General features: G+C 42.0%; 1 long non-coding RNA gene and 1 pseudogene across 1 annotated transcript; both read right to left on the bottom strand.

The window, feature by feature from the left end:
* Positions 1-341: 341 nt before the first annotated feature.
* Positions 342-25,452, bottom strand: LOC133385844 (uncharacterized). The gene is made up of 3 exons (XR_009762975.1): positions 25,335-25,452; positions 10,683-10,782; positions 342-685 (listed from the first exon to the last, which is right to left on the bottom strand). It is a non-coding gene; the product is annotated as an uncharacterized LOC133385844 (long non-coding RNA).
* On the bottom strand, positions 13,518-13,636 carry LOC133386275 (5S ribosomal RNA; annotated as a pseudogene).
* Positions 25,453-25,842: the final 390 nt, after the last annotated feature.

Raw genomic sequence — 25,842 nt, 5'->3', positions numbered from 1 at the left:
ACCCATTACTACACTATCCCTGATGCTCCTTTGACACACACCCAGGAGAGGTTTTCCAGGGGACACGGGGAGTGCAGTGTGGAGGAGGGAACAGAAAAGCCCCTTTGCACTTGTGTGAACTCTGGATCTAAGCCTTAGGATTGATCTTATGCAGCTTTGTGAATTGGATTTCTTTTCTTTTTTTCCTTTTTTAAAAATAAATCATGGAACAATTGAATGGTTTAGATTTTAGTATATTGGGAAAGTCATGCTTTTGGAATGCAAATAAGATATTAACTCCATTGTAATCATTTGCAGGCCCATATTTCCTTTAAGAATGCCAAGCTGCAATTGGCCAGCACTAATCAAGTATAACAAAGAAGGGGGAATTCCAGGCAAATGGGGAGGGAAGCAGGAAGCAGTACGACAGAAGAAAAAAGTTTAATGTCCAATGCATTTTGGACCTCTTAGGTCCTTTAAATACAGAAGTTCAATCAACACTAATCAAAACATTTTTTTAAAAAAATTCAGACAATAATCACTGTAGTGTTTTATTTAAGCCGCTGTTTTCTTTCCCTGTTGCTTGCTGCCTGAGCAACCCCTATGCAAACTTGCCGGGTGACTCCCCACGGTTGTGTGATGCTCCCGGCACGCACATCCCACCTGCAGGGCTGTGTCCAACTTCCTCTGTACAGACTCAGAGAGACTTATGGGAAAGGGAAACATGAAGCTAATTAGAGGCAACTCTATGCAATGCCTGAGCCAAGATTTCTATCCCTGAATACATAGCATGGAACAAATTCCCCCAAGAAGTCCGTTCTTTAAAAATAGGAAACCTTGCTCAAGGCTGCAGAACAATTTGTGCAGGAATGCATGATTACAAACTGAGAGCTAATATACAGCTAGGCAAAAAACTAATTCCCCCTCCCCAATTTCTATAAACCATGGGCCTTTCTTTCTGAGATCAAAACAATTAAATTGCTCCTTTAAGATTTTTACCAGCTGTGCAATTTAATGGTAGTGCTGAAATGAAGACTTTTTAAATAACGGCATGAACAGATTCCACACTTGTGTTGAGCAGGCAGCATGGAAGTTGCATTCATTTTATAGCACAAAGGTGGAAGGGTAGTCGTTCAAGATTGGAGAAAAGTTCTACAGCGTCATTTCTGATCTCTTGTGACTCACGTGTAAGCTCCACAGAAGCTCCACATAGGCATAACTCATCACCAGTAGTATGAAAAGCATCCCAAATTTATGCATGTTTGGGTTTAACGTCATTGCTCTTTTACTGTGCCTTTAAAATTTTCTTTTTGGGGTTGTAGTTTTCTGATTATTTGTTTCTTTTGTAATTTTGAATTTATTCCGTTAAGTCCTCCTTTGCTTCGTTACTGTTTAGCTGCCTTTACCCCCCCTCCTTCCTGTTGGTAATTGGCGTTCGTTATTGGGTTCTGTTCGTCTGCACCAAAGCACCTCTACCCCCCCTTTCCCCCCCTCCCATCCTTTCATTGTTTAATTATAGTTTTTAGCTGATTCAGTTGTTCCTGTTGGTATTTATTCAATTCATTGCAAAATTTAAGTTGTATAAAAATAGTTCTTGCATATTATAATTTAATTGATAAGGTGTTGTATTAATTGGATAATTATAACGGTTGTTTATTTTATTATAGTTAATTGATCAATTAAACTAAAACAACACCCCCCTCCCTTCCCTTTAAAAAAAATTTTATATAAAAAAATAAAAATAAAATAAAAATAAATAAAAAATAAATAAATATAATAAAAATAATAAATAAATACAATAATATTATAGTTCCGTAGCTATTCATTTCTGGGTGATTATTATTACTTAAAAAATTCTGAAAGTTGTGGAGTAAAATTGCATTTGAATTCTCTCTTAATTTTCATAATTGTTGTTTATTGGTGTTTTTTCTAATCATGCCGCCCAAGAAAGTTCAGCAGAAAAAAGGGGTGCGGGTGGTGAAGCAAGCTGAAAAACGTCCCCCATTGCACCAGCCGCAATCTTCCGATGATGAAGAGGATTTGGGGACTATCCGTGCTTTGGTGGCTAGGGTCGAGGCATTTGAAAAGGAGCATAGGCAGCCAATAGACATAGAGGCGGGCCCAAGTTCCGCCCCTGCAGGTAAGAAATCTGCTCGCTTGGCTGCCAGAGTGCCTAAATCTAGTATTCTTGCGGATTTGGCTTCTAGGATTCGTATTCTTGAAGCTGCTGCACCCATTGATGAGCCGGTGGTTGCTGTGACTCCAGTTGGTTTGGCTGCTGTGCCTGCTACCATCTCTTCTCCTGCTGTTCCACTCCTGCCTGCTCCTGGTCCTCTTCAAGTACAGTCGCAGTTTATGCCACCGGCAGCCACAGCTACGCCTGTTGGAGCTTCAGGGATGGTTGCACCCCCAGTGGTTGCTTCTCCAGCTGCTTATGCAGGTGAGCAATTTGCGCATTCACATGTTCTCAGCACACAGGTTCAGAGTTCAAGTGCCCCTTTTAGGGACCCTCAAATGCCAGGTTCTCAGTCAGGTGATACTACCCACCCTGTGGTGTTTATGGGGTTCCACAGCAACCCCAGCTTCCTTGGCCGGTGGCTGCAGTGACGCCTTGGCAGCTGTCAGGTGATTCTTCTGTCCAGTCTCCTCCTTATTTGCCTCTTCCTTTGGGAGTTTATCCACATGGCGATACCTCCCTTCCTTTAGGTGACCATTTACTGTTAGCTACTAAGGAAAAAATTTGGCGTGGAGAGTATATAGACCTGTTTACTCTCTTGTTTCGTGAAAATGAGATAAAGCCCAAAGTGTTGATGTGTGAGCGTTGTTGCGTGAACAGCATACGTTACGTTGGAGTTAAGTTGAGCAAGAAACTTCACAGAGGCTTGAGAAAGGTTTAAGAGTCTTTACTAAGACATTACGGCCAAAGGCTTAAGAGGATAGTTACAAGTAGAATTCTCCCCCCCCCCTTCAAGGATAGAACTGCTTGCTTCAAAGACACACACAGAAGAAGGAAGAACTAACAGCAGTTACAACTTTCCCAGCTGTTATCTCCCGTTACCATGACAACTACTGTCTGGCCTTGAATGAGCGCTCCCAGGCCAGCACAGCAGATAAGGCTGCTTTCCCATACATCTTGAAACATTTCAGACCTGATGAAAAAACACATTGGTAGTAAGGCGTAGTAAGCCAACATTCCCCCCTTTCATCATGTCTGTAAATCCATTACAACAATAACAATAACACATTTCTACAATACAAAGATCATACAGATCCAGTTTACATTTCAGTACATTTCAGAACATCTCAGTACATTTCATAACTTTATTCAATCAAATTTTGGTTGAACACAGGTCAAATATAGTGTCTCTGGATCCATCTCAACCTGTTTATGCATACCTGGGCTGGTAATTACCCCCACAGTAAATCTTTCAGGCGGTTTGCCAATGTTCGCTCTTGTAGAGTGTCTCAAAGGAACTAGGGCTTCTGCTCTCTCTGTCCCCCCATCTGAGCTGGTACTTGGCACAGCTTGCTCTGGAAATTCCATTTCTTCAACCTTGCGTTTCTTATTTCTGCGTTTCCCACAAATGAGTTCATTTAACACATCCCTGAGAGGAATTTGTGTGCCTTCCACTTTTATGTCAAGGTTTGGTTTGAATGTTTGTGCTTGTGTTTGTGCTTGTGTGTCAGTTGATCCTGTAAGAATGACTGTTTGCCTTTGATCCCAAGGCTTTTCTGCAACTTTAATGCTTCTGCTCAGAATTAATTGCTGTGTTTCTGGTAACCAAACTCTGAAATATGCATTCTGAAATCCCAAAACAAACCCTTGCTGTGCTCTGGGTGCAAGCTTGCCTCTTCTTTTTCCCTGTGAAATGTGGACCCAGCAACATGCCCCAAATTTTTGAATGTGTTGTATTTTCGGCTTTCTGCCAGTGATTTTCTCATAAGGTGACATTCCAAGTGCACTGTGTAATACCCTGTTGTGAATGTAATTCGCATACAAAATTGCCTCTCCCCAGAAAGAATTCTCTAAACTGGAATCCATTAACATGGCTCTCATTGCTTCCTGAAGCACCCTGTTTTTTCTCTCTGCGGTCCCGTTGGAAAACGGGCTAAATGGAGCAGTGAAATTCTGTTTTATTCCCTTACTCTCAAGGAAGTCACTCAATGCTTTACTCGTGAATTCCCCTCCCTGGTCTGAGTGTATCGCTTTCACAGTGACGCCATGTTGAGTTTCGATTCTCTTAATGAACAGTTTCAGCTTCTGCTCAGCTTCACTTTTATGCTTGAGCAAATAAAGATTAGTGTATCTAGAGAAATCATCTACCAGTACCATAAAGAATCTCGCACCTCCTCGTGAAGTGTTTATTGGCCCTGATAAATCAACATGAACTAACTGGTAGGGAGCTGTTGTGGTTCTCTCAGCCTCCCGGTTAATTGGAGCAATTGTCATTTTTGCTTTATGACATGCATCACAATCCAACATTAACTGTCCACAATCTTTCAACCGCATGTTTTCACTATGCATAGGGGTTTTCTTAATCGTGTCAAAGTTTGCATGCCCCAGCCTTTGATGCCATTCATGGACGCAGCCTTGATGTGTATGTGCCTCAGCGTTTAACACAGCACACCCTGCTTGACTGCTTTTTATTACAAACTGAGAATCATTCAGGCTTCCCTGCATGCACACTTGATCTCCCCTCATTACATAACATTTGTCTTTGTGAAACAATACTGAAAAATCACAACTCACCAGTTTTCTGACTGACAATATGTTATGAGACAGTTCTAGTACAAACAAACAATCTGACAGTATTCCAAGTTTATCAAATCTCACCAGACCTCGAGCCTCCACATTCTTGCGTGATCCATCCGCCAGTTGCACAAAGTCCTGCTCATCTGTAGACGTGTAAAACAAACTCCTGTCTTTGATTAATATATGGCTTGCCCCACTGTCAAGAATCCAGTTAACAGGTCCTAAATCTTGAGACTTCTGTTTACAAACAAAGTTCACACTGCCGCTCTGTTTCCAGCCTCCGTCCCTGGAGTTTCGCTTGACTGCACAGTCTCTCTGAAGATGCCCACGAGCTCCGCAAACATAACAAGCCTTTAGCCGCTGCTGCTCCTGCTTGTTTCCTGCTGCCTCCTTCGGCACGGCACTTTTCGCCTCCTGTCTCCGCTGCCATTCCTGGGTCAGCTTTTCTTCAATAAAGGCTACATTCAGCCCACCATCGGGCATGGCTTCAATTCCCATAACAAAATTATTCCAAGTACCATCGAGTGAAGCCAGGATCAAATAGATCTTCTGAAGGACAGAGTGTTCCATGCCTCGATCCTGCAACTCAGCAAATAGGCGTCTGAATTCCGTGAGATGCTCACTCATTTCGCACTCACCCGTGAAGCGCATCTGGTACAGCTTCCTTGCCAAACACAATTTAGATCCCGCGGTCTGTTGCACATGAAGGGCCTCCAACACGTCCCACATCTGTTTGGCGTTTGTAACATCTCTCACGTGTAGCAGTTGAGAGTCGGATAGAGCCAGAATAATAAAAGCTTGCGCCCACTCATCGTTCCGAGTCCAGGCCGCTGTTAGGAGTGCAGGGGGTGTTCCATCAATAGCTTCCCATAAATCCTCTTTTATCAACAAAGCACGCATCCTTGGCCTCCAGCTTCCATAATTCTTTTCATTAAGTCGTTTCATCAGCAAGCCTCCAGACATGTTTACTGCAGCCATCCTGCTCACCTCTGTCTGGCACAATCAATCAAGCTGCCCTCTCTGGAACTCCGTCTGCTGTTCAGACCAGCCACTTACTCCTGTGTAACGCGCTGTGGATCTGGGCCCATAACCCTGTTGATGTGTGAGCGTTGTTGCGTGAACAGCATACGTTACGTTGGAGTTAAGTTGAGCAAGAAATTTCACAGAGGCTTGAGAAAGGTTTAAGAGTCTTTACTAAGACATTACGGCCAAAGGCTTAAGAGGATAGTTACAAGTAGAATTCTCCCCCGCCCTTCAAGGATAGAACTGCTTGCTTCAAAGACACACACAGAAGAAGGAAGAACTAACAGCAGTTACAACTTTCCCAGCTGTTATCTCCCATTACCATGACAACTACTGTCTGGCCTTGAATGAGCGCTCCCAGGCCAGCACAGCAGATAAGGCTGCTTTCCCATACATCTTGAAACATTTCAGACCTGATGAAAAAACACATTGGTAGTAAGGCCTAGTAAGCCAACACAAAGATGGTCAGGAATTTAAGGAGCGTGAGGCAGCCATGAAAAGGAAGGTCGACCGTGTGTGGCCTAATTGGTTGAGCGCTTATACTATCTATATGGGCGTTATGACTCAGGCTTACCCGTCTAGGGCTTTGTCCATGATTAAATATCAGGACATTGTTCATCGAGCCTTTCACGAGTTTTCTGGTACTGCTTGGTTGCGGTACGATGAAAATTTTAGGCAGAGAGCGGCGTTGGACCCCACCCTTCATTGGGACATTGAGCATGCGGGCTTGTGGCTCCGTTCTATGACTCCAGCTCAACCCACTTTAGGAGATAGAGCTGATAGTGGACATATATTAGCGCGTGCACAGACTTCCGCCTCTGGCTTAGGCCAAGGCGGGCGGTGGGTTCAATCCCAACATGTCTGCTGGACATTTAATAGTACCGGCTGTTGCCTCAGACGGCCTTGTAAGTTCAGACACGTCTGCGGTCTATGTGGGGGTTCCCACCCCAGCTCATCGTGCCAGCGAGCGCGTATAGCTCGCCAGAGTACAGGGGACCATCAACAGCCCAAACCGGGATCTGGCAATAGCGGCGGTACGTCGCAAGGCCAGTAGCCCGATAAAATTAATTCCTTTGGCTGGGCTGTTGAGGTTTTATCCCAATAGGGAAGCCGCTAGTTTTTTGCTTCAAGGTTTTACGGAAGGTTTCCGTATTCCATTTGAGGGTCCTAGGATTGCTACTTCCTCAGCAAATCAGCCCTCTCTTAGCAACATGGCTTCAGTGGTGCTAGCAAAACTCAATAAGGAGATAATTGCCGACAGGATATCCGGCCCATTTTCTTTTCCTCCCTTAAAAAATTTGAGGATTTCTCCTATAGGTATTATTCCCAAGAAACAGCCTGGGGAATACCGTTTAATCCATAACTTGTCATTCCCTAAAGGTGCCTCTGTTAATGATGGGATTTCTCAGTTATATGCATCAGTTAGATATACGTCTTTCAACGAAGGGTGAGAGTAGTTCGTAAGGCTGGTAGGGGCGCTTTAATGGCTAAGTGTGATATAAAATCCGCTTTTCACCTCCTCCCAGTTCACCCCGAGGATGTGGATCTGCTTGGTTTTAAATTTCAAGGTCAGTTTTATGTAGATAGGGCTATGCCAATGGGTTGTTCCGTGTCCTGTGCTGCTTTTGAAGCATTCAGCACATTTCTAGAATGGGCATTGCGGAAGAAAGCCTCTTCTTCCTTCTCTGCTCATTATCTTGATGATTTTTTATTTATTGGGCCAGCTGGGTCTTCACATTGCCTCCATCTGATGCAATCATTTGCAGCTTTAACTAAAGAATTGGGTGTACCGTTAGCTCCAGAAAAGTCTGAGGGTCCTACTACTTCTCTAATTTTTTTAGGGATCCAGTTGGATACTGTGGCTCAATCTTCCTGTTTGCCACAAGAAAAGTTGATTGCCCTTCGGCAACGGCTTTCCGAGATTTTAGGATTGAAGAAGATTACGTTGGTTCAGTTGCAGGAACTTGTGGGTCATTTAGTATTTGCATCCAAAGTAATTTCACCTGGTCGTGCATTCCTCAGGCGTCTTTGTGACGCCATGAAGGGAGTTCGCTCTCGCTATCATTTTGTTAGAATTACTGCAGGGATGAGAGCTGATCTATATATGTGGCTTCAGTTTTTGATGGATTTTAATGGCCTCTCTTTTTGGCGAGAGGAATTATTATTGGAAGCTGAGTTACAGGTACATTCTGATGCTGCTGGAGGCCTCGGCTTTGGAGTAATTTTTAGATCCCAGTGGTGTGCTGCAAGATGGCCTGCCAGGTGGCATGTTTCTGGGATTACTTCTGATTTGACATTTTTGGATTTTTTTCCCATAATTGTAGCAGTTTATATCTGGCCATTGGTATTTCAAAATCACACAGTGCGTTTCTGGTGTGACAATATGGCTACTGTTAGCGTTATCAATGCTCAGACTTCCAAGTCTCCTCGCGTTATGCGCTTGGTGCGAGCCTTTGTTTTGCAATGTTTGCGTTTTAATATTTTATTCATAGCCAGGCACGTTCCAGGTTTGCAGAATTGTGTGGCTGATGCTCTTTCCCGCTTACAGATGGCGCGCTTTCGGGACCTTGCACCTGGAGCGGCACTGGATCCAGTCCAAGTCCCACCATTCCTGTGGAACCTTGGCAATTAGAAGTCGGGGCCGCTATTGCAGCCGCCCTTGCGCCCAGTACTCAAAAAGCGTATGAGCGTTCTTTGGCAAAGTTCCAGGATTTTCACAACATTTCTGGATTGCCTATGGCGTGGCCTATTCCTGCTTCCCACTTATTGCAGTTTATGATATTTTTAAAAGGGCACAATATGGCTGTTTCTACTATCGCTGGGCACATTTCAGCGCTGGCCTTTATTTCCAAGGCGCGGGGACTGCCGGATCATTCTGTAGATTTTAGGGTCAGAAAGGTCCTTGAGGGTTGGTCGCGTTCCGCTCCCAGGCCCACTGACCGGAGGAGGCCAATCACGCCAGATGTCCTCCTCCAGATCCTGGCATTGTTTCATTGTTTATGCTCATCTCTGTATGAGTCGCACCTTTTCGCCGCAGTAACTCTGACGATGTTCTATGGTGCTTTTCGCCCTAGTGAAGTTTTGGTCCCCTCTAAGCGCGATGTTGCCTACAGAGCCTTATGCTTTAGCGATTGCACGCTAGGTGCCAATATAGTAAGGTTCTCCCTATGAGTCTCTAAGACTGATCAGAAGGGCCGTGGCAGTATTGTGTCTTTGAGCACTTGCCAGGTCCCTGAATTATGCCCTGTGTCTGCAATGTGGCAATTCTTGTCTATACAGCCAGGAGGCCAGCGTTATCTGTTCATACATGCGGATGGTTCTGCCCTGACTCAATTTCAATTCTGGGCCGTTGTTCGGCGAGCCTTGTTGGCCAGTGGTCGCGATGCGGGAGTCTATGGGCTCCATTCATTTCGGATTGGTGCGGCTACGGCCGCGGCCCTCGTGGGCATGAGCGCTAGCGATATCCAAGCGATTGGCAGGTGGCGTTCCGATGCATTTAAGTCTTATATCAGGTTTTAATTATGATGCATTGTGTTTTTGTTTCCATTAGGTTTGTTGAGCCTCCCAGTTCCCGTGAAGATCGTTCTGTGTGGCCATTCAATCTTGTTTTGGGCGCACCGGCATGCCTCTTCGTCAATACCTGGAACTCAGCTGCAGCTCTCGGCCGTAGCTACAGTTCGATGGGAAGCCCGTAGGGGCATGCTATGGGATGCGCTGTTGCCATCAGTTTGCCGAATTATGTCTTCAGCGGATCGGCCTCATGTATTGTTGATTCATTTGGGTAAAAATGACTTGGTGCAGCGTCCAGGGATGGACCTGCTCCATAAGGTCACTCATGATCTCACGTGGCTTATTTCTTCATTTCCCAACCTCCTATTGGTGTGGTCTGATATGCTAGCTAGGAGCGTGTGAAGGGGTGCTTTTCATCCTAACAGGATCGATAGATCCCGGAAATGGGTGAATAGGAAAGTCAGGGCTCTGGTCTTATCTCTTGGTGGGGCATATATTCCTCATGATAGGATCAGGTTCCATGCCCCACATTTGTTTCGTGATGATGGCGTTCATCTTTCAGAACAGGGGTGTGATTTCTTTTTAGAGGATCTGATGTTGGGATTAAGGGGTTTGTTAATTTCTTTGGGCTGAGGGGACCAAGCTTCAGCTGATCCCCTCTTGTGGCATAGAATTTGGGCAGGTGAGGTATTAGAGGGTTGAATTGAGGTGATTAAGGCATTCTGAAAAAGGGGCACTTCCTAGGGAACCATCACGGCTTTATGTCAGGTGGGGATCTGGGTAGTGTCCTGGTGGGACCGGCTTGTGCATCATGGTGAACGCCTGTACGGCGGGGCCATGGTGTGGAGGTTGGAACCACATAACTGGCTCTAAGAGCAAGGAGGGAGGAATTCACCCATGTCCTTGTCTCTGGAGTTACAGACTCAGAAGAATTGATGTGTTTTGAAGGTGAGGGTGTAATCCCTCATAGATAGGTTTAGCCTCACCTGCCTGAAGTATTTAGATATGAATAATTGGCTGTATTTTAATTGAGTTAGTATGTTATATTTAATAAATATAACATTATTCCAGTCTGGTGTCACGTGTCTTCCTTGGTGTGGGGGCAATGTGGTTCTTCCTTACTTTATAACATTCTCAGGACCAATGTGATACATTGTATCAGCTTTTTTTAGACTGTAAGCCCCTTTGGGGCAATGACCTATCTATTGTGCTTATGATAGTCTATAAAGCTCCCTACTACACATCAATAGGCTGGTTACCCACTTTAAGGCACAGCAATGGTAGAGGGAGCCAAGACAAAGTCTTCAGAGTCACATATGTTTACTCATACACATGCTCTACTGTGCTAATGGCTTCTCATTTTGCTCTGGCAGCATCAGCCGGTCAATAAGCGGAGCCAAAGGTTGGAAGGACTTACTTGCATGTTTTCTGCAGTTACCTCTCCTCTGCCCCCAACTCAGCAAAGGCATTAGGCCAGCTTGGAATGTTAGTCCATGTGCCACTTAGGATGAATTGAGCTGTAGAAAGAGATATAGATTAACTATGGGCCAGTTAGCATACATTCTAGTCCTAATGATCTTTATTAAAAGTCCCATTCATTTCATAGCCTTACAGTTACATTAGATCTGAACTAGAATACTGACTCATTTATTGAAAACAGGGGCCCTTTCCAGACAGAGTACATATTATAAGCATGGAAATGGAGAAGCAATCAGGTTTGGGACCACAATGAAGAGAAGGGTTTTTTAAAACCCTTATCCAAGCCATGATTTCTATGGGTACACTGGCAGCTTTTTGGTGCAGTGGGAATTTTTGTTGGGGCAATGACATGGGAAGAAAACATTTTTTAAAAATATGTTGCATCGCTGATCATGATCCCCCCCTCCCCCTGCAACAGCTATTTAAAATAAAATAAATAAACACGCAAGGGCAAGCGACACATTTAACGTGACATGTACTTTGGCCCTAAATGATATACCTTAAAAAATAAAATGTGTGAATATGTGTAATGGAAACAACCTGCTTCCCTACAAACTTTCTCCAAAAACAAATCCACTCCCAAAACCTAGAGCAGACAGTTCTAGAGGTTGTTTGGGCAAACACTCCAACTGGAAAACTAACTGTGTAAATTGGCCATAACCAATTATTAATACTGGCACATTCAGGATTTGTATGATTACATTGGCTTTATACATGTCCAGTTTGCCTTAACTCATGAAAAAAAACCAAAGCAAAAGATGACACAATAAAATGTTTAAGCAAAATGGCAATTCTGAAAAATAAGTTCCCCAGCCAATTCCACTTATCATATAACCTCCCTCCTTAGAACCATCTCTGCTTCTGCCAGACTGCACACTCTGCTAAAACCATGTTTGCATTAGTAAAACTAAAACAGTAAAATCGAGGAAACCAGTCAGAAAACTACTGGCATAAAGAGAAGCTCCAGTGATGGTGTGTGATTTTAAAGCATCTGTTAGATCATTATGGGAAAAGTTGAGAATTGATGGCATTTTTTTTTTCAGTTTTAATGAGGTGAATATAGTATTCAGGAGTCTCTGGATAAAATTTTGAAAACCTGCTAAGTGTCTCCAAGACGTCAAAATGGTTACTTTGAAACACTGAATGTCAGTAGAACCACAGGCTCATAAAACTGCCATCTTCAAACCACTCGCTTCAGAGTAGTCTTATAGACTTTGATCATTCTGCTATGCAGTAAGTAGCTCAAGAAAATACAAGTTTAGCACATTTATAAACTTCAGTTACCAGGAAATATCCTAAACTAAAATCAATGGGGTTTATCTCTACAGAATGCTATATCCCAAAGTTTCATGAAATTGCACTTTATTCTAAACTTACTGAACACAACCTAGTCTTTCATGGGGAGCAACATGGTCTTGCCTTGAACCTTTATCACAGTGATGGGGAACCTGGGACTACAATATCCTTCACCCTTGACCAGAGCTTGGAAAAGTTCCTTTTTTGAACTATAACTCCCATCAGCCCAATCCAGTGGCCATGCTGGCTGGGGCTGATGGGAGTTGTAGTTCAAAAAAAGTAACTTTTCCAAGCTCCGCCCTTGACCATTGGACATACTAGCTGGGGCTGATGGGATCTGGAGCCCATCAACACTTGGACAGCCACGTGTTCCTTCGCATAGCTTCTTCCAAACAGCTTCCCCACCCTAGGGTTACCATCATTTTGTCATTTCAAAAAGAGTACATTTGGCTTCGATAAGTGAAAAGTAAGAGTATGCTGTTGCATCATCTCAAAAAGTGTACATTTAAAACAGTATGGTTGGTAACCCTACCCCACCCACACACCGTACCACACATCTAGTTCTATTTTGTATAGTTTATGGAACAGATATTCTTCTGTATGGGAACGATCTCTAGAGTCCCCAAAAATAGATATCCCCTTGAGTTCCTTTGAATCCCATGGAATACACAGCTCCAATATGGTATACAACTTCAAAGGCCTTTTTTTGAAACAGATATTCAAATGGGAAGAGGAGCAGAAATGGAGTTCTCACATGGTCTTAGTATCCCACTTGTGAGGCAGGCACACGATGTCCTTCACCATAGGAATAAAGCAGACAACAACTGGTTGACGGGTGAAAACAGGCCACAACTTTATTGACTCCTGCAAATAAGTGGGGTTGGCATAGTAGGAGAGCAAGGATCTACTTCCATTCCATCAGCCTGCACTGAGGGAATGCTGAGTCAGTCTAACAAACAGTTGGAGCCCGCCATAGAATGAAATGGAAATGAGATGGTGGCAGTCAAAGGTAATAAAATGACCTGCTCAATGCCACACTGCATATTTTTCATGTTCTTTTGCACTAAAAAAAATCTCCATGTGTAGAAAACTAGTATAGTAATAGGATTGGGCTGAAATCTTTTCTTCTCGGTGTGCTAGTTGTTTACTGGCTGGCAGTTTTTTTGGGGGGAGGGGGTACATGGAAAGAGCATTTAGAAACAACATTCCCAAGTCTAAAGTGGGACAGATTATCACTCCAAAATTCTTCTATCACACTGTGCTCCATATGCAGAAATCTGTGGATAATGCCTAGATTCACAGCAGTTTAGAAGAGGTTTGACACTGAAATTTTCCAGAGTACTTAGGTGTAATTTGTTGTTGTTATATGCCTTTAAGTCGATTATGACTTAAGACAATCCTATGAATCTTTGGGATATATTCATTGGGTTTTCATGGCAAGAGTTATTCAGAGGTGGTATACCATTGCCTTCCTCTAAGCCTACAGCACCGGATATTCCCAGGTGGTCTTTCATCCAAGTACTAACCAAGCCTGACCCTGCTTAGCTTCCAAGATCAGACGAGACTGGGCATATTCAGGGTAGTACGGCCATAGGCTTTGGTGTTGTTTACTTTGCTCAAACAAAAAGAGAGATTTACACAGAAAGAAATGTTATTTGGATGTTGATAACTCTTTTGAAAGGTGCCAAGAGATCAGGAGGAGAAAAAGTTAAATATGAGAGCAGGACAGCCTTCATGCTGATCATGTGCTATTCAAAGGTTGCTGCTTCAGAGCTCTCTATTGAAATGTCAACACACATGGCATTCTGTTGCAACAAGAGTACATCACTAGAAGCTGAAGCTCATTAACAGGATATAATCGTTACAACAGTGACTGGGATCCCTTCTGAAATAGCTTGAGCTCCCTCCTACTGTCATATTTCCCCATATTGTATTTTAGAAAATAAGCACATTTGAAAACATTATTTCACAAATCATATTTTAGAAATTACTTAGCACTAGCAATAGAATTCATTTAAACTATTGTCCTCCACATCCCTTCACATTTATTAAAACTGCATATAGCAAATCTTCTTTATGACAAAGATATCAACTGTTATAATGGATAACTTGTATAAAAACATGTCTTCTGGACTGGTTAATCAAAGCATCCCCTCTGTGTAACCTGAAGTGAGAATGGGGTCATCACTAGACAACCTGTTCTATTCAATCCCACTACAGCAATAATAAAGAAAAGATGTGATCAAACTACAGTGGAAAACATTACATCTACATTTACACCAAAGTATGAGGAAAACGGAATTGCCTTCCACCAGTTTAGACTGGTGGGCTAACTAAGACCCTATCTAGACAGGGATAACTTGGCTACAGTAATCTATGATCAGGTAACAGGGCCAGCATCAGACAACAGGTTCTTGGGCACCAGATGGCAGTGAGCCCCTTGGCCCCACTCCCACCTGTGTGCACTTAAATACATCTGGTCATGCTACTTCTTGCATTGCCACATCATTACGCATGCCTCCCATCAGCCAAGATGGTGGGGGGTGTTAATGCCCCCACCATCTTGGGTGATCATAGGCATGCGAGTGCAGCACACTGATGCAGCAAAGCAAGAGGTGATGCGACTGGGTGTATTTAAGCATGCACCAATGCACATGGATGCAGAGATGGTGTTGTCTGGGAGAGTGGAGCTCCTGTTCCACAATCCGTACAACTATCCAGTTGTGATTTGCAACCACACCCCATGACCCAATGCTGGGGGGATCATGGAGCAGGAGCTCCACCCTCCCAGCCTCAGATGCAGGGGCCCTCAGCCAGCCACAAAGCCCTCGGCCAGTGCCCAACCTGGACACCTGCTGGCACCAGACCTGTCTGGTAACCTCAGACTATTGCCCAACACTAAAAATAGTTGTGCTGAGGGGGAGGTTATGATGGAATATACCAATGATGTTACATCAATGCAAATGTTTAGGACTGGGATATAAATGTAGTTTTTAATGGGTCTTATTGTAAACACCTCCAGTTTTTCTCTGATGTAAGTAAACTATAATTAAAATGATGTAGAGTTATTGCTGACATGCTACTGAAACACAAGGTGATCTTGGTCGAGAAAATTCTATGTGAAGATAATTGTTTCCATATTTTATAGCCGAAGGTCTTGCAAGGTTACATGACTGATAACTTGTAGAAATTACCATTACCAATTGGCTGCATGGCCTGTTGTGATTCAAATCAGCTGTATTGCCCTCTATATCTAACTCTTTCCAAAACCTGTCAGATTGACAAGATTAACGGGACATTTGGCTTCAACTAGTGAATACATAATAAAACAACAATTAAACATTGTTGGGTTTTTTGCAAGCTTGAAATAAGATTTTTGAAATTAATAATGGACAAAGGAAATTAATATTAGAAAAACTACAAATATATAATAGTATTAGCTTATGGATGCAATACTTAAAAATACTTAATATCCGTTTTAGACCAGAAGTACATGCTTATTTATTTGACTAGCCTGAGGGAGAATCCACCACTTTCAGATAGTCAGACATTTGGATAAATTGAAGTGCTAATTGCATAGGGTTATGCAGCAAATGAGGAGACTGTAAAGAGAATGATAATAGCTGAGAGCCATACTGGCTCAAACCATCCATGACCCAAGAAATACATAATTTTGTCTCTAAGTATGGCAGATGGATGTTTCTGGAATACATTTTAAGGTATGGAAACAGTGGTATAGTGGTAAATTTTGGACTGCAAGAGCTCATCATGACAGCCCCCATAGCCACACCAAGTAGAGTCCAAAAATGCAGGCAGTTGTGTTGATCCATTATTCTATCTACCCATCTATAGAGTTACGTAGCGTAATACTCAATTTATTAGGAGCTACATCACTGCAATTTTATGCAGTTTCCTAGGATTATGCTCCATTTATCTCAGTGGTCCTTATTGCTGATTGCATAGGATCAACTTGTAAAACACGTTGAGCTCTGGTAAGAGAATTCTTCAGCCAACTGAAATGCAGTCTTTACCTTTTAATTAGAAATGCAAACAATCTTTCAAAGAAATGTTACCATTTAAACTGCTAGCATGATGTAGAAACACCATCAAAGAAAAGGCAATAAATATCCAGCCTATGCTTGATAATGTCCCTAATTCTCCGATTTCCTCTATGCCAGATGTGGGGAGCTTCTTGTTGGATTCCAGCACATCAATTCCCAACTCCCAACTCCCTCTGCCAGCATAACCAACAGTCAGGAATGATGGGAGTTCTTCTCCAGCAATATCTGGAGGGTCATAAGTCCCCACCCCTGCTTTATGCTAGTGACACAAACAAAGTTGAACATCTCATTATCATAGTGAGGAGACTCCATCAATTACAGTATATTGGCCCTCCAATAGATGACACAATTGCTTCTGCATTTCCCTTCTACTTTACCACTGTATGGGGCCCATCTTGCTTTCAACGTTAGAGACCAAAGGACTTGAACACAACCCAGTGGGCTCACGTTTCACAAGAGGGCCACACCTAAACCACGGAGCCACACTTTCTTACTGTGCTAAGAAGCTCCCCAGCCGGAAACAATTTTCTCAATCATTTCAGTAGATGAGGCATTTCCATGCCTACATAGTGGTAGAACCAAAATGAACGGAGCCCTGTGGGATTGATCAAAGTTCCATCTAGTCCAGCCTCCTGCCAGTTCCCTCTGGGATGTCCATAACCAGGGCTTGAAGACATTAGCCCTCTCCTACTGTTGGTTCCTAGCAACTGGCATTCAGAGGCATATCACCTATGATGTTAGAAGTTCTATATAATCATCAACATGAAAATCACCTTAGCGGTCCGTTCATTGAAATGAATGAGGGAATCTGGACATGCAGAACTCTGTGTGAATATAATGCGTGTGCAAGCTCTGGATCAGGTGAGAACAAGGAAAGCTAAGTCATTTGTATAAAGTTAGACAACATAATTATTACACTTTTGTTGTTCATATTCAATATTTTATAAGCAGAACAGCTTGCATATTTTCTGACAATAATCTAGTTAGTATGGCAATTTTTAAAATTTCTGTACTTTGTACTGTTTCATGTATTAATGTTTGCTGACATATTCATACAGTGTGGAATTTAGAGTGCATGGTTTCCCCCAGGAAGAGTAGGTTCACAGCTTGGGGGTACTCCTGGATCCAACATTCGAGGCTCAGGTGGCCTCAGTGCCTAGGAGTGCCTTTTTCCAGCTCTAGCTGGTTCACCAACTTTTGGACAAAGATGACTTAGCCACAGTACTCCATGCTCTGGTAATTTCAGATTGGATTATGGCAATCCGTTCTATGTGGGGCTGCCCTTAAAGACTACTCGGAAACTTCACCTGGTCCAAAATGCAGCCAGATTACTGACTGGGGTGCCTTTTAGATCTCATGCATTGGTTGCCAGTTCTTTTTGGGGCCTAATTCAAGGTGCTCATACTAGTAGCGTTTAAAGTTCTAAATGACTTAGGTCCTAAGTATCTGAAATACCACCTCCTTCCCTACAGACCACCTTGGGTGTTGAGATCAGCAGAGGGGGCCCTTTTGGTAGTTCTGCCACCCTCAGGAGCTCAGGGAGGTAGGAGAGGGCATTCTTCATGGTGGCTCCTATGTTGGGGAACTCCCTCCCCACTGAGGTGTGTCTGGCAGCTTCACTGTACATCTATAGGCGAATGCTAAAGATGCACCTCTTTACCCTGGCCTTTGATGCCTAAGACATGTATTTTTAGGACCCACCCTATCTTGGAATCTTAGATTATTTTAAAATATGACATTAAAAACAATTTTAAAATTGTTGTAATCCACCCTGGGAACTTGGTGTGAAGGGTGAGAAATAAATGATAATGATAATTTCATTTAGGCAGACCATGAAAAGGGGAGGCCCAGGTTGATGGGATTCCAAGTATTCAGTTAATCTCCTGAGTCCTAATCCACTTTTAGGAGTAATTATGGGATTTATGCAACCTGACGGCATATATTTACAGCCCCAGAACTAACTAATGCCAAAATCAAATCATTGTTGAAAAGATCTGCATGAAACACTATACCAGGATGGTGTAGTGGCTGGAGTGACAAATTAGGACCAGGGAGACGAGGGTTCAAATCACCACTGGGCCATGAAGGTCATTGGGTGACCTTGGGCCAGTCACCAGCTCTTAGCCAAATCTACCTTATTAAATTTGTTGTGAGGATAATATGAAGGGAGGACCATGTATGTTATGTCACCTTAAGCTCCTTAGAGAAAAGATGGAATATAAATGCAGTAAATAAATAAATAAAAACTAGCACAATCATCTTGAAACCCTGCTGCCCATTAATGCTTTGTCACTATCCTGCTGATATCATTCTAAGCCCCGGTTTTATGACAGGTAATCAAATACAGACATGCTTTTTATGTTACATCAAAACGGACCCTCTTTAAATTACATTCAGAAAGCATGCTAATACATTCTGAGTGTGAATTCCTTCCTGCATTATTTTGCCACCACAGTGACAAAACTAGCAAGGCATATAAAGAAAAAAAGCTGTAACACAAATGAGTAAAATCACCAGGGGCTTTAATGAACTCTATTTGACAAAGAGGATGTGATTATATGATGAGGCAGTAGCAACAATTTCTTAAGGCTTCTGAAAAATGCGATATTACTCTTGTGGCTGTACACTATAGTCAGCATGGATTTTTCGCATTCCGCAATGTTAAATTGAAAATACCCCCATGCTATTCAGATGCTTCCCATAAGCTCATTTCAAAACAAATCTTTACAAAACGTATACTCCTCACTCAGAAAAACTTGCTTAACAACCCTCTAAATTTTCATGGCAATAAACAAAACAGTCAGAAAGAAACAATACTTCAACGTGTAAAAAGAGAGATAAAAATCAGACCCCTTGTCAACTTTTTTCTGTCAGAGTGTGGATGTGGCCAGTGAGAGCTTTGGTTTAAATCTGGGTGGGAGGCTACGTGTGCCTGCTGTAGAATAAAAAGGTGGGGGAGAAGCTGGAAAAGTATGATACTATTCAGAATATTTTCCTTTTGGAAAGGAAAGGGGCTTCCCCTCTGCCCACCCATCCAATCTCTTCACCTTCACCTCCCTTTCCTGCTCCTCCCCCAGGTCAGTTTCACCTATCCTAAGCATGATTGCACAGGAGTAAATCCCATTGAACTCAATAAGCATGCAAATGATCAAATCTCTGCTTCCCTCCCCCCTCCCATCACCTCCCTTTTGCACCTTCCCTCCTCCTTCTTTCACCCCTCCCCTCCCCTTCCAATTCCCTCCTTCATCCTCCCCATTCTTCAGCTCCCCTCTTCCCCCTTCCTCCTTCCCCCTCCTCTCCCCTCCTCCTCCCCCATGGTCAATTTTACCTATCAGAGCCATGATTGCATGGGAGTAAATCCCACTGAACTCAATAAGCATGCAAATGATCAGATCTGCCTTTTCCCTCCTTCCCCTCCACTCTCTCTTCCTCCTTCCTCCTCCCCCTCACTTCCTTTTTCCTCTTCCCCTGGCCACTCCAGGCCTCCCTCCCCATGGTCAGTTTTATCTATCCTAAGCATGATTGCAGGGGAGTAAATCCCACTGAACTCAATAAGCATGCAAATGATCAATCCATTCACAGCAAACTTGAACAGGATCCCATTTCTTACCTCCCGGATTAAAAAGCAGAGAAATTCACTAATAGGCAAAAAAAACCCTTGCAGTTTAAGAATGTACCTATAGCCAACAGATATATCTATCAAACTTTAAAAAGCAGGGAAATTGGGCAGCTATAGTGAATGCGACAGGGAAGCAGGAGACCTGACCTCCTCTCTGAAATATTGTACTCCCCTACAAATCTGTAAAAATGCAAACACAATTTGGGTTGGTCTTTCACAGTCCAATCCACTTCCTGTGTAGCTTGGAAGAATTTGTTAACATGTTTCTGAGCATTTTTACAAACTTGTAGAGCAGTACAGTATCTCAGAGAGGAGGTCAGGTCTCTTGCTCCCCTGGTGCCCAATTTCCTGCTTTTTGAAGTTTGATAGAAATATATGTACGTTCTTTTTTTTTTTATAATAATTTTTATTCAAATTTTCATAAAACATAGAAAACAAAATCATAAAACATTCAAAGACAAAAAACAAAACAAAACAAAAATGATTAAACAAAAAAAAATATAAAATGTTGACTTCCCATTTGTCACATATCAAATCAGTTATAGGTCTACAATATATAACAATCCTGTCTCTTAAATCATATTATAAAATCACTTTCCTCCAGTAGTTATCTTAATTAATCATCAAATCTCATAAACATTACTTTATTCTTTCCACAAAAAGTCAAAGAGGTTTCAATTCTTTAAGAAATATATCTATCAATTTTTCTCCAAATAAACATGTCAATTAATCCATCTCATTAATAATTATAATAATCTTATTGTCATAACCATAGTCCAAATAAACATTTCGATTAATCCATCTCATCAGAATCTGTTAGGTCCAATAATTTCAATAGCCATTATTCCATTATCCCTATTAGTTCCATCTTCCATCTTCAATAGTCCTGTTAAGTCCAGTAATTTCAGTGTCCAATCTTCCATTATAATCTTCCATAATAATCTTGCTGTTGTAGCCATAGTAATATAAAAAGAGTCTGATGGGAATTTCCTCTATCCCAAATATTTTCTTGCCATCCATTCTGAATAAGTTGCTGAAATACTGTTGTAAAGTCATATCTGTGTTCTTTTTTACAAAATGCACTGGCTCATCTCTTAAGAGTTTTTCCATTGTCACATGGCTGCAGTTAATTCCATAGATTTTCTCTATATCAAGCTCCATCACATCATTCCAGTCCAGAAGATTATCCAAGCCATTGATAACTTTATCTCTAATATCTTCATTAATTTCTTCAGAGATAACGTTAAATTCCAAACAGTAGATTTTATTTCTAAAATCCATAAACTCCAGATCTTTTTCCAATTCCACATTTGTTCCAATCTCCAGGGCTTGTATCTTCCCTTTATTTTTTCTTTTCTCATCTCTGATCTCATTCTCCTCTCTCACAGGATCCCCTATTTCTTTAAGCTCCTGCGTCATTTTGCTCAGTTCAATTTTCAGCTCCTTACTACCCTGTCGCAGGGTTTGTTTCGTTATCTCAATCTCATCCATTATTTTCTGAAACATAGTTACTTCCAGATTCTCAGTCACTTTCTTGATTGCCATTTTTAAAACCACGAAAACAAAGCAAAACAAAAATAAAGAAGAACCACTTCTTATTTCAGCAACAATTGGGTTAATATTCCAGGCTTGATGACATCACAGTATAAACAGAGCAGCCTGCCTTATCTCTCTATGTTCAAGAATGCAAAACAAATTTAGTTCCCAGCATCAAAACAGTTAGTGGCGTCATGAAGAAGCAGATTCGTCAAAATAAAATAGACCAAAAAGAGAATAGTCCCAGACAGTATAATATTCCTCGGAATAGAAATCAGGAATAGAAATCCCTCTTCTGTTTATATCTTTAGAATGCACTTCCAGGACAGCTTTTTGCGACAGAAACAGAGATAAGCTGTTAATTTCGTGAATAGCAGAGAAGAGTTATAGCTCACCCAGAAGTTGTCCAAAGCCGATCAATCTGACAAATCTCCTTTTGCTGCAACAATTTAAACCAAGTAAAAAAAATAATAGAAAGAAGGGTGCTTGCCTGTTAGTCCGTTCTCTCTTTAAAGAAAAGATAAACGTATCGCTTAAACAGATAGAGCTTGTTCGGAAGTCCGTCCGGTATTGTTGGCTGGACCTTATCTCATAAATTAATGAAATCCAGTCCTCCCAACAAAAACAGGCTTTTGAGGTTGATCTCTACGTTTCTCCCTGCCCGGGAGAAATTTCATCAGTCAAAAAAAAATGTTCTGACTGATTTATATCTGAATAAGCTTCTTTTGAGGTGGGAGCCCGTCCCAAAAGCAGGCACAAGCGAAGTCACCCTTCCCGGAAGTCCAGAAATATATGTACGTTCTTAAACGGCAAGGTTTTTTGCCTATTAGTGAATCCTATTAAAGTACAGAAAGTTCAACTCAAATTCTCAGTAGAAGATAAAACTAAAGAGGGGGTGGTGTTGGGTAAGTATGATTTTGCAATCAGAAATTGCATAATCATTGGATGGAAAGCTTTGTGTAATTTATTTTCAATGTTCAATGTTTTTGTCTTTCCCTTGTTGCTATTAATATTTCTTCTGCCATTGTGGTTTTATTTATATGTTGGTTGGTTGTACTACTTTGTATCCAAAGCATGGCAATGTATCTGAACTTAATTTTAAAAATTAAAAGTTAAAAAACAAAATACTTTTACTTATAAAATGACAAAACATAATTGTTTTATTATGAAATAGCAGAAATAAGAAGCAATACAATTAGAGAAAATCTGTGCATTCATATATATATTCATATACATCATGTATTCAGTGTCGTGGGCCCAAGCCTGTTGAATTCCTTCCAGCTGAGATCAGACAGGCACCCTCCTTGTTGAATTTTCTTATTTCAGCAGGCATTTTATGGTAATGTTCGGTTTTATGATAGATTCTTGTTCTTTTTTTTGTACGGTTTTTTCTTTTTTGTAATTTTATGTACACCATTTAGAAATGTTAATGATATAAAGTGGAATACAAATACCTTAAATAAAATATATGCACCATTATGGGCAGACTCCTCCACAGGATTTCTGTGGGTGGCAATTCAAGGACCCAAAGGAATTTAGTACTGGAAACATACCATTGTCCTCTCCTTGACCAAAACGCTCAGAATGGTCTGAGGATGGAGATTACTAGGGAGGCGTCTAAAGGAAAAAGTGTTGACTTCAATTAGCCTCACTTAGGCTGCAAACACACCATACGTTTAAAGCACATGGCTTCCCTAAATGATCTTGGGAACTGTTAATGTGGTAAGGGTATTGGGAAGCTCTGTGAAGGATAAACTACACTTCCCAGGATTCTGTGAGGAAAACAATGCGTTTTAAATGTGCATTAAATATATAGTCTGTGCACAGCCTTAGACTGGATAAATGTGTGTTGTGGTGACAATAAAATGTCTACATACCCTATATGACTATGCCATAAAACAGTTGCTTATAGAACTGCCAAAAGGGAAGGTCAACCTGGATTTAATCCAAAACGATACCAGGGCGTTGTGTGAGACTTGTATGCAGGGCTGGTGCTATCACTAGGCCAACTAGGCAGCCGCCTAGGGCGCAGACCTCAGAGGGGTGCAGAACTGACCTTTGAGGGGCAGTTTTATACAGATTAGTTTTTTTAACCCTTGTAAAATGCAACTGACAATTTATATTTTTTATTTTAAGATAAATACCACAACAGTGCAATGGAATATAATTAACTACAACTCCCATCAGCCCCAGCCAGCATGGCCACTGATGGGAGTTATAGTTCAAAAAAAGTAACCCTGCCCTTTCAGGATTGTAGCCAATAGCGAAGCCAGGGTTGTGTTTTGCTGAGCCAGGCAGTGCCTAGACTTCATTGCAACGTGAGAAAATTTTGAGATTCTCAGTTTGAGTAAGTAAGAATATGGCTTACAGGTTTTTTCCTCTTGTGTGCAACTTAGAATCAGACTCTGGGGGCTATTGAAGAGGGCAGTGTTTTGAAAACCTTTGCAATTTAAAAGTATTTAATCCAGTACTTGCTTTCCATGTACCTGGAGCAGAGCTTGGAAGTAACTAGTTACAAGTAATGAATTACTTGTAATTTATTACTTTTTTGAGTAACGTGTGTAACTTCATTACATTTTGTTGGTAATAGAACAAATAGTAACTTCATTACTTTTGAGGAGTAATTGTAATTTTTCCAGCTTTACTTTTGCACATTACTCCGGGGGGGAGCAGGGGAAGTCTTCAGCTCCACTGATTTGTGAATAAAAATCATGTGCTTCAAATTGGGTTTCTGTGCAGCGTTGTTCTTCCTTCATGCTCTATGGGTGCTTAGGAGGCGCCAAGGGAGGAGGCGGAGAGCGAGATGGGGTGGAGAAAACAATTGTTTAAAAATTGACAGGAGTGGAAGGAGAAAAGAGCTGGAGGCAACATATATATACAAAAAATACGTGTGTTGGGGTATCATCATTGCTGGGGATGGAGTGAGGGGATGTGAGATTCTGTTATGCCATTCTGTTAATCTTATGGATAAAAAAAAAATTCTACTACCCTCTGTGTGCGTGTGCTTGTTTTTAATGTTGTTTTAGGCTACTTAAATGTGCAGCAGCCAAGGCCAGCACCTTGTAGGCAATTTCTTTTAAAAAAAGAAACTAAAATGTAATTGTAGCAATTACTTTTGAGTAAAAGTAAAGTAATCAGTTACTTTCAGAGCAATTGTAATTGTAACGGTAATTACTACTTTTTGGGGGCCATGTAACTGTAACTGTAATTTATTACTTTTTAAAAGTAATCTTCCAAGCTCTGGTCTGAGCCCCTTTCGGAGCCTTCCATAAGGCCAGGAGAGCCTGGCTCACATGCCTATGGAGAAAAGGCATCAGTTGCAGGGAGATAACAGGTTAATTGCAGCGACAAGGAATCTGTGGCCTTCCAGATGTTGCTGGATTCCATCAGTCCCCCCCAGGTGAGGGAAGTTTGGAGTTGTAGTCCAACAACATCTGGAGGGCGACAGGTTCCCCATCCTGGCTTGTTCAGATTCATATTAGCCTTGATGCCTGAACAAAATCTCCATATCCTAAGGTGGTATATCTGATGCTGGGGACTGTCAACAGGGAAGCAAGCCATCATGTTTCATGGCTTCATCACAGGCTTGCTGGAGGCTTCTGGTTGGTCCACTGTGGGAAGCAGATTGTTGAAATTAGAGGCAAACCCCCTTGGCTCTTCTTATGCAAGAATAGCCAAACTGAACCTCCACTTGTCATTATACTTCAGTGGACCAAATGCAGTAAAGGGGGGGTGGACAATGAGGAAGGCCTTGCCTTCTCATGGGTTTCCTTAGATGTTTCTGACCAGCTGCCATTGGAAACAGAATACTGGGCCAGTTGGATTTTTGAAGCCTCCAGAATCAGAGGCAGTCTATCTCCAAGTGCTAGAATCTGGGGACAATCAGCTGGATGGTGGTGGCTGTTTGTCTGCTGTGCCTGCGAGTCGCTTGTGAGATGTCAACATTCCATTATACACAGAATCTCCTAGTTATTTTTTGACACAATTTTCTCCCCCCAGCTGCCTGAAGGATAAAACTGACCGCTGTTTATATGAACCAGTATAGGAACCAAAAGCCCCCAACCCTCTGGGGACTTACCTCTGTGCTGGGAAAGCAGCGGAGGAAAGGTGAAGGAGTCTCTGCTCTGAAGAGTCACCAGTTGCAAAAAAAGGAGATGCAAAAAGAAAAAAAAAGCAGGCAGCTGCTTGCAAAAATATATAAAATGGCAAGCCAGGGAAATCCCACCCGGCGGCCAATCAGCAGAATCCGTCCTTCCTCCTGGGCAGGGTGCTGAAGGGAAATCCCGGCAGGGCAACATAGAGATAAAAAACAGTAGAGGTGCCCCATCTTATCAACTGGTTGTGGGTGGGTGTGTTTCTGGTTCACCCCAGGGAAGCCATTCATTAATTCCCTTAATGGCCTTAGCAGCGCTATACTGTACATTTAAAGCATTATCATGCTCCTTTAAACAGTCCCAGCTTCTCCCAAAGACTCCTGGGAAGTATAGTTTGTTCAGGGTGCTGAGAGTTGCAAGGAGACCCCGCTATTCCCCTCACAGAGCTACAAAGTTTGTTCAGGGTTCCCTGGGAAGAGGGATGGCTTGTTA

The sequence above is a fragment of the Rhineura floridana genome, chromosome 5 (assembly GCF_030035675.1).
Source record: "Rhineura floridana isolate rRhiFlo1 chromosome 5, rRhiFlo1.hap2, whole genome shotgun sequence".
Classification (NCBI taxonomy): Eukaryota; Metazoa; Chordata; class Lepidosauria; order Squamata; family Rhineuridae; genus Rhineura; species Rhineura floridana.
Note: the sequence above shows the minus strand (reverse complement) of the source record. Positions and strands in the feature narration are given on the sequence as shown.